Genomic DNA, 13,880 nt, shown 5'->3' with positions numbered 1-13,880 from the left:
AAGTTTCTGATCATTACTTTGTGTTAGCTGTTTGTTCCAGTCTCTTCCAATAGTTAATGTAGTATATGTCTCTAAAATGAACATATTGAGTTGCTTATTTAAAGGTTGTAACACAGGCATGTGTGTGTTGTCTGTTTTATCAGCTTAGTATTAAAATGAAACTTTGTCTGGTGAATATGTGTAGAGTATATTAGTCCTGCAGCAATAGATTGGATTAAGGCTGGTTTTGCTGAAAATTACTGATGTCTGTGTGGTGACAGCTCAAGCAATGCTATGATGACATGCAAGGTCAGGACAGGACACTGCCTTGGATCTGGTATAACCCTGTCCTGTTATACCTGCATGAGGGATGGTTTTACATTAGTACAGTGGCTTGCGAAAGTATTGACCCCCCTTGGCATTTTTCCTATTTTGTTGCCTTACAACCTGGAATTTTTTATTGTGAAACAAACAAGAAATAAGACAAAAAAACTGAAAACTTGAGCATGCATAAGTATTCACCCCCCAAAAAAGTCAGTACTTTGTAGAGCCATCTTTTGCTGCAAGTCTCTTGGGGTATGTATCTATAAGCTTGGCACATCTAGCCACTGGGATTTTTGCCCATTCTTCAAGGCAAAACTGCTCCAGCTCCTTCAAGTTGGATGGGTTCCGTTGGTGTACAGCAATCTTTAAGTCATACCACAGATTCTCAATTGGATTTAGGTCTGGGCTTTGACTAGGCCATTTCAAGACATGTAAATGTTTCCCCTTAAACCACTCGAGTGTTGCTTTAGCAGTATGCTTAGGGTCATTGTCCTGCTGGAAGGTGAACCTCCGTCCCAGTCTCAAATTTCTGGACGATTGAAACAGGTTTCCCTCAAGAATTTCCCTGTATTTAGCGCCATCCATCATTCCTTCAATTCTGACCAGTTTCCCAGTCCCTGCCGATGAAAAACATCCCCACAGCATGATGCTGCCACCACCATGCTTCACTGTGGGGGTGGTGTTCTCGGGGTGATGAGAGGTGCTGGGTTTGCGCCAGACACAGCGTTTTCCTTGATGGGCAAAAAGCTCAATTTTAGTCTCATCTGACCAGAGTACCTTCTTCCATATGTTTGGGGAGTCTCCCACATGCCTTTTGGCGAACACTAAACGTTTTTGCTTTTTTTTTTCTTTAAGCAATGGCTTTTTTCTGGCCACTCCTCCATAAAGCCCAGCTCTGTGGCGTGTACGGCTTAAAGTGGTCCTATGGACAGATACTCCAATATCCGCTGTGGAGCTTTGCAGCTCCTTCAGGGTTATCTTTGGTCTCTTTGTTGCCTCTCTGATTAATGCCCTCCTTGCCTGGTCCATGAGTTTTGGTGGGCGGCCCTCTCTTGCCAGGTTTGTTGTGGTGCCATATTCTTTCCATTTTTTAATAACGGCTTTAATGGTGCTCCGTGGGATGTTCAAAGTTTCGGATATTTTTTTATAACCCAACCCTGATCTGTACTTCTCCACAACTTTGTCCCTGACCTGTTTGGACAGTTCCTTGGTCTTCGTGGTGTTGCTTGCTTGGTGGTGCCCCTTGCTTAGTGGTGTTGCAGACTCTGGGGCCTTTCAGAACAGGTGTATATATACTGAGATCATGTGACAGATCATGTGACACTTAAATTGCACACAGGTGGACTTTATTTAACTAATTATGTGACTTCTGAAGGTAATTGGTTGCACCAGATCTTATTTAGAGGCTTAATAGCAAAGGGGGTGAATACATATGTATGCACCACTTTTCCGTTATTTAATTTTTAGAATTTTTTTAAACAAGTTATTTTTTTCATTTCACTTCACCAATTTGGACTATTTTGTGTATGTTCATTACATGAAAGCCAAATAAAAATCCATTTTAATTCCAGGTTATAAGGCAACAAAATAGGAAAAATGCCAGGAGGGGTCAATACTTTCACAAGCCACTGTAGACTGCTTTGTAGTAGTGTGTTCCTCAATCTAACACACTGTATTTGAATTTGCATGGTAGAATAAACTCTTTAGTGAAATCCACAGACAGCATCACCAAATGATTCTGTTCTACACTACTCGTCCCAATACTTGAAGGGCAGTGTGCAATAAGACACGACAGGGTGTTGGTTGTGCTAGAATAACCACACTCCCAGGGACATAGTAAGGCACAAGGCCGTAGCCCCCGGAAGTGTGGTTATTTGAGCTCAACCAACAGCCTGGAGTGTCTTATTGCACTTATAAAATGGCTTACTAGTTTTTAGAAATAAAGATATAGACACATTTTTATTTAAAAATGAAAACAGGTTTATTTTTTCTTAGATATATTACTACGCAAGGAAAAATAGTTCCCGTATTTGTAATAGTTTCAATGAATTTAATAGATAAACTATTTTTAATAATAAATTAATTATCAGTATTTGTCTCATGAAGATGACTACCAGGGAAAGTAATTTTCTAAATTAAATGGCTGGTTACACAGTTGAACAAATTGTGCAGTAGGTGGCACTGTTTGGTGAGTAGGGAGTTTGTTTCTGCCTTTTGTTTACAAGGTGACGAGGGTGTAACTCCTGGACTTCCTGTCTTTCTCAGCTTGTGCCCAATAGACCTTAATCACGCCAGACTCAAAACGAGGCTTGGAGTGCAAGCTGCTAGCTTCCAACTGCCAATGTCTCCAACTGCAGTGGAGAGCAGTTATGGCGTTGCACTGTTGCATTTCGTTTTGTGGTTCTGATTTAAGAAATAGTCAGTCGAAAAATATATCATTTCATCTTAATCAGAGCGCTGACTGTATATAGAGGGCATGATTATTAATATTTTAAGTATGTGGGTGGGGGCAAAGACTCATGAATCTTTAGATTAACCTTCAAAGGTTCACATTGCCATATTGACTAAATAAAATTATTCTAATGGTATGTATTCAACATATGAATCACAAACATATTTCACTTTTTTTTTAATATATGTTAATTTTTTGAAAGTTATTAATTGTATCCCCCAGTGCACACTGCCCTTTTTAGATGTTAACTCCATATTCTGTACATGTATTATTTAATTATGTTTTATTTTTGCTTTTATAACTCCAAAACAGCCTATTTAGACTTAAAATAACAAATTTCTGAAGAGAAATCTCAATTTTAATTTCTGTGTGAATGTACATATTCTTCATTATAGTCACAGATTTGATTACATTTCAGTTATACTGTCCGGGAGCCAAGTGAGCATTTCCAATCAGTCCTAATCAATAGATATGTGAGATGCAGAAGCTTGAGATTATGCATGGATACTAAAGGGAAAGTGTCTTGTGGGATGCAGTGCCCAGTTAGTATTAAAAAAAAAAAAAAAAAAAGGTATATGACACACTGAGTGTACTAAAAGAGTCTTTATTAAGCACAACTGAACAAAACAACAAAATGTTAGTAACGCGAGTTAACAAAAAATATGCTTGAGTTACAGAATACTTGGTCAGAAAGGGGATCCTTAATGTTATATTAACTCCAAATAAACTACAGGAATAACAGAAAGGGGGACGTTTGATTCTTAAGTAAGGTGACTCGTTCTTTTTCATTGATCGGAATGCCTTAGCCCTAACGCTACATCCATTCTCCTGCCTCTTAACTGTATTTAGAAAACAATTAAACAATTAACAACAACACAATATACCAAGCCAATAAACGTGAAACAATACAGAGGTACTTAATATCAACATGGCAAATATTAATTAAAGTAAACTTTCTCTAAAACTGAGCAACTGTCACAAAGACGGCTGGAGTGGGTGATGTCAGACCAGAAACTGGAACCAGGAAATACGAGTTGGGTGGAGCTGAGCGATTGGTAATGCTCAGCACTTAATAAATGAACAGACAGTCAGAAAATAAAAGGTTGCAAGACAAACAGAAACGCAGGACACGGCACTTTCGCCAAAACAAAAAGACAAACAAAATGGACTATACCGACAAAACACGGTGAGCAGATATTTTTAACTACTATTATTGTTACTCTTCTTATTATTACCGTCTCCAATCCCGTTCTCCACTCACCGAACGCACAACCCTGAGTATGTAAAAACATGCTGCTTTTATGCAGCTGTACTGAGACTCGATTGCTAATCAATCATTCAGTTGGAGTCGCGGTACAACTGCACGTGAATTAATAAAGTGCAATTCCCCGTGCTCACATATTATTACTTTTTACTTGCACGTGAAGTGCTGTGCAATCCTCGTGCCTAAATACAAATGTACATTTTAAACACTTGTGTTACACAGATCCGTTTATATCCCATATACCAATGACTACACACCAACATTCACACTTAACATACAACAAAAAAATACAGACAGGGGTGGGCACTTTGCCACAGGAACACATATGAAAGATTTCGTCCACAGTGATTCGTCCGTCAGTAGCTGCGTCGGCCATGACAGTTGCTTGCACACCAAGCCTTGTTTTCAACCAAACATGGCCGCTACGTGAATAAGGTGTATAGCTTCTTAAACTACCTTATAAAATGGGTTGGGAGATATCCGAGTCCTGAGTACCGATGATTTTTAGTTTGTTTAAGTCTGTTTGGGATACAGCAGGGTGATGATGTGGCTTGTCTTTTTGTTGCCACATGTAAGTTTACATGACAGAAATGAAGACGCTGTTTGCTGTTTTAGTGGGTATCTGAAATTAGGTTTATAGATTTAAAAAACGATTCAGGCAAACTCACACACTTGTGTAATTGCTAACTGAATACTGTGTGCCAGCTGATGTTATCACTTCAGCAAAGAACATTTTTAACTAGTTTATTTCATGCAGTTTTCCAGTCCATATTATTTTTTGTTTGTGCTGACCAATCATTAAAAACTGACACAGCCCAAGCGCACCCTTTTTTTAAGTATTCCGCACTTTATTTGCTTCAATTGTATTATAATTTCAGCAGTACTGAGAGAGAGGTGTCTTATAGTACTCATGGTTTCATTTTTTTCCCTTACTCTTTAAAAAAAAATTATTACTGTCAGTTCCGTTTCTGAAATGTTGCAGTTCAAATCCTCCAGGAATGTGTGAATATTGCAGTTACCAAACAAGTTAAAATTTACATGGGAGTCTTGACATTGTATTATTGTTCTGTTTTTATTGGGGGTGGGGTGGAGGCTAATAAAAAATATATTTTTTAAATGCTCGGCACTATAATAGCTGTTTGTAAAAAGTCTTAGTTGCTGAGACTTCTTTTTAATGTTGGTTGTACTGTAATAATTCAATGGCTTGGAATGGCTATCAGCCAATCAGGACGCAGATATCTTCCAACCCATTTAATAATGTTACACAGTCCCTTTCTCATTATCTGAATGGCTCTGTATTACACATGTCACAGTATCTCTTTATACCAGTTCCAAAGACTGGGAGAGACTGCACTGTTTGACGATGAGAGGCATCACTGTAATACATTTAAAGGTATTTAACGTTGGGTGGGTTTCAAAGGTTTTAATAGATTAACAGTGAACACCAGAGTTGACTAGTGTCTTTTTTGCACTGCTGGTAAAACACACACTGGGATTCCATCAATTCTGTTATTTAATATGAGCGGTTTACAGTATGCTTCAACACATCAAAACGCCATATTAATGTTTTGAGGTCCCGTCAGTTCACTTTACGGACAGTAGATAAAACAAAAACCCCCAATAAAATTCAGATTACCTATAAAAAGCTTGAAAATAAAACACAGAGAAGTGTAAAATGAATACAGAAAAACATAAGCCCTACATACAAGAAAGTACTTCAGACCTACAAAACCTGTAAAATTTAAAATGTGTTGATTAATAACTGATGCCTTTCCTTTCTATTTCATCTTTTCTTAACTGAAGCTGAAAGAGAGTAATTAACTGGATTAATATTATATATATGTGTGTGTGTGTGTGTGTGTGTGTGTGTGTTGCAATGTATGACACCAATAAGAAAGTGTAAATTAAGAATTTCACAGTCTAGATTCACAAGACGACACTTTTAAGAGATCTTCAGCCCACAGAAGAAAGTATGACGTGACGTCTAATTATCATTTAAGAAGTATTGAGTAGAAATTATTAACTTTCTCAAATTCAAAGCCAAATCTAGTACAAAGTCATTCTCACATGTTGTGGTTTCCTACCTGGAAATATTCCACTAGGCCCACTTTCACTTCATCTCTTAGTAAACCAGTGAAGAGTCAGGGTTTCACTTCACCAATTTTATTTTTGACATTTTTACCACTTTTAAAATGCATTCCCTGCCTCAAGATGGCTTCACATGTATCCGTGTGGACCTCCCAGAACTACATTTCCCATCATCCTCCTGTTCACATATGTAACTAAGATGGATTTACCAGTGAGCAGGAGGATGATGGGAAATGTAGTTCTGAGAGGTCCATGCGATTTAAAAATGGTGTTCAAAATGTAAAAAAATAAATAAAACAATACACACACCTTACGTAAACAGTTGTACCAACACATGGGAACATGTAACACAATAAAATAAAAAGGTCCTTATGTACCCTTTAAGGTAAACAAGGAATTGAGTGGTCTTTAAAATGTTTTTTTTTTTTTCTTAAAATACATTTGATCTAGCCTGTCAGTAAATCTTAAACCCTGTTTCACGCACCTCATTGTAAAAATAAGAACATTAGCATAATTCTATTTGTGGGACACATATGCCCCTTGTACCTTATTTCAAAATATGGGTAGAACGAGCACCAATTTGACAGAGCCGAATAGTTAAAGTAAAAATAGTTGTGTAGGTTGACCAGTTGAAAGGCCACTATTTGGTGCTACCTCTCTTACACAAAGACTAACAAGCAATTTCATTTGTAACATTAAAAATATTAAAAACTATAACTAATTCACAAACAATTGTCTAAATTCAATTAATCTGCCACTGCAGTCTACAATCCTCTTTACGGACACTAGCCAATCAAAACAGTTTTCTACAATTAGGTCCACTTTGAATGGCTAACATGTATTCAGTCTGCAATTTCCTTTTTCATCCAGGCTGCACAACAGATAAACAAGATGTCTAAATGGACTCATTTTATGCTTTCATTGCAATGCATGTGTTATTGTTTCTCTGATTGTTTTTACTCGATACAGTGCATATTATAAATCCTTAAATTATACCTACACTGTGTAATGTTTGGAACACATCTGTTAGCTGTTAACGTGTACCGTCCCTCATAAACGTCTACTGTTGTAAAAGCATGGCAAATTGTAATAAAGCATAGTGAGCAAATGGCAAAGCACAGTTAGCATCATAAAGCTCAGAAAGGTATGTTAAAGCATGTTAATAAAACACAGTAAACTACAGAAACGCAAAGTATAATCATATGAAAAGCTGTTCAAATATACTGTGGTAAGCTCTAATAAGGGGTGCCGTACTTTATTCATCACCATTATTGTGTTGACAAACACCGTAGGTAGTTAGAGGCTTAACGTGGTGCTTGAACCTGTCATGACTGAAGCCTTCATTTGAGCCTATGGATATTTTCACGGGCCCCTATTATTTTGTTCTCCTATTTGCAATATGCAGATATTTCAAAGATAACACCATAGAAGTAACAGTTGCTGCTTCTACATATAAACATACACAATATATATAATATATAGACACACACACACAACAAAAAATATATATAAACATACAACAAAAAAGCACCAAAAGAAAAAAGGAGGCTAGTGATAATGCTCCTTTGACTTTTAGAAGAGGACAGCAACCATATACCTGTCACAGGTGGAGCAGCATGCCGTCAGTGTGAAGGGTTTAAATTCACCTGGTCATATCTCCTTCTCCACACAGGTCGGAGTTTATACGGGGAAGAGAGACTTTGTCGATCATGTAGATTATGTGGACCCTGTGGGTAAGTGAGCGTCGGTACGATATCTCTGTCTGTCTGTCTAGGTGTATTATCAGGTTGGTAATATACTGTGTAGTGCTATAACAAACATGGGTTTTTAATGTCTGAATATATAATTTTTATAATTCTTTATTCTGTCAACAACAGCAATGCTGTTGCAGCTTTGAGAGATTATTGGTGGGAACCAATAACCCAACAAGCCCTTGCTGTGATGATGCACCGATCTGACCTTCACAGCTTCCTGACAACAGTGGAACTGAAGCAAATGGAAAACTCATTGTAACATCATCAGTGGAAGTTGTTTTATTGTGGATCACAAGTAGCAACTCTCTCGCCCAAATTCCAGTGCCCTCTCTCTCACTCTCCCTGCAACAAATATCTTTTCTCTGCTTGTCAAATCACTCATAATTCATTTTTCTTCCCTGAAATGTTGCCTTCAAAGACCATCTGTATAAACTCTCCTCTCTTTCACCCCTAGATGGCGTTCTCCTGGTAGACCCTGATCTCCCGAAAGGAAAGAAAGGCAAGAGCTCCTATAAAGAGATAACCCATGGGCTAGGGCACAAGACTTCCATACTGCTTTAGAAATATTACATTTGGTGCTATTCCCAAAATGTAACACAGAATAACACTGGGAGCTCATTATAGTAGCACATTTCACCAATACTGCTGTTACAGTGAATCTTTTCTAACGCGATAGTTCTTTAAGAACATTAGAACATTTTCAAGCAAGAGGAGGCCATGCGGTCCACCTATACTCATCCGGTTCCTAGTAGCTGATTGATCTAAAAACTTTGCAATATTGGGTCTTAAAGGATTTTCATTATTTAACATCACCAGCATGACTAGGTAACCCATTCCATACCCTCACTTTCTCAAATGGTTTGTGACAAAGAAAATATTTTGTGTGTACACTATTATTTTGTTTTTGTATTAACTACTGTAAACATTTTTTATAGTTGTGGTTGCCTGGGGCAGATTTAACTTGTGTTATCCAAGTAGCCCAAAGTGGTATTTAGCAAATTACACCTGTTTTAAGGGTAATCTCTTACAGAAGTTAACCACTGTAAAAATATAGCAAAGTGTAAAGCACAGGTAAGTATTGAAAAGCCCAGAGAGGAATGGTAAGGCCAAATAAAAATGTGTGGTTTGGGTTACCTGACCCTAACAATTTTTTTCTAGCCTGACCCTAACTATTTTTTGCTGAGAACGACCTAAATTTTTCGATATCAATCTGAAAATGTGATCACTGTGTGCGGCCTCGTTTTTCAAAAACCTTGTACAAACAAGATCTTCAACTTCATATGAATTGTCAGCGTACGAGTATCACCAAATACCGGTAGCTGTTTTGCACTTCGTCTGAAAAATCATCATGGATTGCCTTGTAGATACTGTATTCCAAAATTATTACAGAATGTTCAGATCAGCTGAATAACTTTGAAAAGTCTTCACGGTTGTCATAAATAATTTTCCCTGGATTCAAAGCACATCAAAACCATTTCAGCTGATGCCTTTCAAATACTGTTCCACAAAAAAGTTAAGCAGGTAGGTAATTTATTTTAAGTTCCATAAAAATCTAATTAACATACACACTGTCAGCTACTTTTGTACATGTCCATTTATTGTCATCTCAAAACATGTTAAATATACACAAAGCTAACATACAGTGCCTATAGAAAGTCTACACCCCCTTGAGCTTTTTTCACATTTTGTTATGTCAGTGCCTCAGAGTTTCATGCATTTAAATTAGTTTTTTTTCCCACTTATCTACAGACCATACTGCACACTGTTAAGGGGAAAAAAGTTTTTATTGAGAAAAAAATTATATATTAAAAATACAAAACTGAAAGATCATAATTGGATAAGTCTCCACCCTCCCTGAGTTAATACTTGGTGGAAGCACCTTTGGCAGCAAATACAGCTGAGTCTGTTGGGATAGGTCTCTACCAACTTTGCACACCTAGATTTGGCAATATTTGACCATTCTTCTTTACAAAACTGTTCAAGCTCTGTCAAGTTCCTTGGGAAGTGCTGATGGACAGCAAACTTAAGTCATACCACAAATTTTAGATTGGATTTAGGTTGGGGCTCTGACTGGGCCACTCAAGGACATTTACCTTTTTGTTCCTTAGCCACTGCAGTACAGATTTGGCTGTGTGCTTTGGGTCATTGTCATGCTGAAAGGTGAACTTCCTCACAGTTTCAGCTTTCTTGCAGAGGGCAGCAGGTTTTCCCCAAGGACTTCTCTATACTTTGCTCCATTCATTTTCCCGTCTATCCTGACAAGTACCCCAGTCCCTACTGATAAGAAACATCCCCATAACATGATGCTGCCACCACCATGCTTCACAGTAGAGATGGTGTTCTTTGGATGATGCACTCTGTTTGTTTTGCGCCAAACATAACGCTTTGCATTTAGGCCAAAAAGTTCAATTTTAGTTTTGTCAGACCACAACATTTTTTGCCACATGGCTACAGAATCTCCCTAGTGTTTTTTGGCATACTTCAAATGGGATTCAATGTGGGCTATCTTGAGTAATGGCTTCCTTCTTGCCACCCTACCATACAGGCCAGATTTGTGGTGTGCTTGGGATATTGTTGTCACATGCACACTTTGACCAGTCTTGGCTATAAATGCATGTAGCTCTTGCAAAGTTGCCACTGGCCTCTTGGTAGCCTCTCTGATGAGTCTCTTTCTTGCTCAGTCATCCAGTTTGGCAGGAAGGCCTGATCTAGGCAGGGTCTTGGTGGTGCCGCACACCTTCCACTTCTTAATAATTGTCTTGACCATGCTCCAAGGGATATTCAAGGCCTTTGATATTTTTTTTATACCCATCCTCTGATCTGTGCCTTTCAACAACTTTGTCCCAGAGTTCTTTTGAAAGCACCTTGGTGTTCATGGTTGAGTCTTTGCTTTGAAATGCACTTCCCAGCAGAGGGAACCTACAGGAACTGCTGAGTTTATACTGAAATCATGTGAATCACTACTAACACAGGAGGAGGCCACTTGGTGTGTGATTTTGAAGGCAATTGGTTACACCTGAGCTAATTTAGGATTGCTATTACAAGGGGGGTGGGCACTTATCCAACCAAGCTATTTCCGTTTTTATTTTTAATTAATTTTCTACAAATTTCTAGAATATTTTTTTCACTTGGAAGTTGTGGGGTAGGATGTGTAGATAGATGAAAAAAAAAAAAAAAAAAAAAAACAACACTATTTTAATGCATTTTAATTCCAGGCTATAATGCAACAAAAGGTGAAAATTTTGAAAAGGGGTGTAGACTTTCTATAAAAATACAAAATAATATATCAGCTATGTGTTATTATTTAATGTGATAAAACACGTAATCTGAACAATTAAACAAGCATCCATAATAAATAAATAAATAAATAAATAAAATGACTGCTATTATATTAAAAGTAGTACTTTTTGGTTTAGTTTTTCAGCGTCTTCATGCACGACCACCCCTAAATCATGTGAACGGGACTTAAATTAAGTTTCGAGTTATTTGGTTTAAACATCATTATTTGTAACCGGACAAACAAGCCGAGAGGTGGGAAAGCAATTAAAATACACGCACACACACACACAGAGCTTAAAACCGTTTTGAAAATCAAAATATAAAATGACCTCGACAAACTGTTTCCCCGGTACTCCATACAAATGTTTTACCAGTACGCAGAAATATCATTAAAATAGCCCTTTCACCCTTTGCAGGAAATTAAACCGCTGAACAAATTTTAAGAAACTCGCCCATATCACGAACACTAGACCTTATTCTTAAAAAATGTTTGTTTGTTATGGTTTATCCCACAAGGTTGAGAATGCAATGTTGGGTCTATTTACAAAGATACATTTTCAATATAGAACACTGTAAAACATCGCAATCTAAACACGGGAAGCAGCGTCTTCTGAAATAGAAACCATTTATTAAATACCAGCATCCGTTAGTTCTGGCTGCAACGGACGTGTTTTGCAGAGTGCTTTAATTTAGCTCTACGATGCACAGGAAAATTAGGCCAAAAATTTTTGCCAAAATATTCAGCAGTGCTAGAAAGGTTAGGTCTGCTCAAGGTAATTATTTTTAAAATTGTGAGAATTTCACACCACGAACAAAACTAAACAGTAAACCATTTTATTTCGTGAAATCGCTGTTCAACCACATTTCAAATGTTTACATAGCCGGTACAGCAATGCTAACGTCACACACCGGAGCTGAACTCTTCCGAAGTCTAAATTTCCGTTGGCAGTTGAGCAAAGGTCGAAAAAAAAATCTCAGTGTTTATCTAATTGCTTAATTTTTGCACAGACATTATTTGTAACATTTGTTCTCATGTCAGTAAAAATTCAAATTATTTGCTTAAGACTCACATTATCAGGGCATTTCTAAATAAATATTTTTCGAGTGGATTTTCTTTTCAGCTGCGTAACTACCTGAAACATAATTTATAATGAAAAGTAACCATCCATCTTAATATAAAACAGGATAGGGAACAAACTTACCTCAACTCAACTGCTGCTGTTCATCTAAAATTTCTGAGCAGCGACGACTGCAAGCGATTTCACGAGAGGCAGATGCTCTCTGATCGTATTTTCTTTACTTAGTCTCATGTACGTATGTGCTTGTATTTGTTGAGTTTATGTAACGTTTCATCGGGTGGTCAGGAGTTAAATTCTCATTAAAGCAGAGGCTATTTACGTTTTTTGTTTAAGCGTGACACGGTACAAAAGTAAACTGATTCAATTATATCACACTGCATTAATCATTATTTAAAAATTAGCGAAACAAGATCAAATAAAATGTGAAAAAAACCTTCTCCTAATTCTTATGATAATGTATTGTAGCGATCTCGGGACCTGTCGCACTCCACATAGCGCCTTTACCAGCCCTGCTGCTGCCTTGCCCCGTGTTCGCTACAGTAGTATACATTGATTCATATTTTCTAAATGAAAGTTCCAGAAATGGACAAATTAAACGTGCACACAACGTTATTCTGCAACGTTCAGGGGAGACATTTAGGTAACTTATATGCAATTTTGTATATAATACGACCAATATATGACTTTCCAGCAACGTCTACAGCACGTCACATTGCCACAACCAAAATACTACCTACAGTTTACAACGTCGCCAGAACGCAGTGTGTTAGCTGGGTACAGGCACTGTTCTGCAGCACCCAGTGCTGTGCTTGGAAATCACGTGTTTCAATTTATTGACTTTCGGATTTGCAGTTTAATGTGTACTGTATGAGTGCAACTTCACTTTGACCTAGTTAATCCAACATTTTTCATTTGTCAAAATTGAAATATGACAGATATTAATGTTGCAAATACATCTTTGCAAATTATGTTTGTTTAACATAAATAAGGATGTATTCTTTTTAAAAAAGCTGTTTATTGCCTAAACACATATACCATGATAATATTAATAATGCATAAAAAACTCAATTTATGTAGACGTTTTAAAGCTAAAACTCTGACTTGTTTCACTTAACTGTTAATTAATTGCCACATCTGTTTTGTTATTTTCTGAATTCAATAAGATTACAATTATTGCAGATTTGTTATTTTTAATAGGAGACTTTCTTTTTTTCCTCTACTACAAACTTTACTTTATTTGCAGCACACTATGGCAATATTTGTTCAGTGTAGAAAAGAATGTGCATTAAGTGTTGCAGTAATGCTGCTGCTGTATTTCAGTCTCAGTGGTTTCAGTCCTTAGAGCTACCTGCCTATAGCATAAAACAAGGCAGGTGGAAAGTTTGAAGATGCACTCTCAAAATGAGACTGAGCCAGCTGTGAGGTGGGAGAATGAAGCAAGATGACAGTGTAACTAGTGGAAGTACAACGGGGTTATTAAGAATGTACTGTAAAATAGCACTTGCCACTTTTACTATGTTCACACTGATTATTCAAGAAATAAAAAAAAATAATAAAAAGTTTTAACTACCTACCTTTTTTTTCTTTTTTTTTCAGCGTAACCCTACCCACACATATTTTTTTATTTGGCCTAAAGCATATAAAAAAACATGGCAAAGGTA

At 37.1% G+C, this 13,880-nt stretch overlaps 1 pseudogene; it reads left to right on the top strand.

Annotated features, from left to right (window-relative positions):
• Positions 1–13,880, top strand: part of LOC121326569 — a 28,018-nt pseudogene that overhangs the window by 2,289 nt on the left and 11,849 nt on the right.

Source organism: Polyodon spathula, chromosome 14 (assembly GCF_017654505.1).
Source record: "Polyodon spathula isolate WHYD16114869_AA chromosome 14, ASM1765450v1, whole genome shotgun sequence".
Taxonomy (NCBI): Eukaryota; Metazoa; Chordata; class Actinopteri; order Acipenseriformes; family Polyodontidae; genus Polyodon; species Polyodon spathula.
Note: the sequence above shows the minus strand (reverse complement) of the source record. Positions and strands in the feature narration are given on the sequence as shown.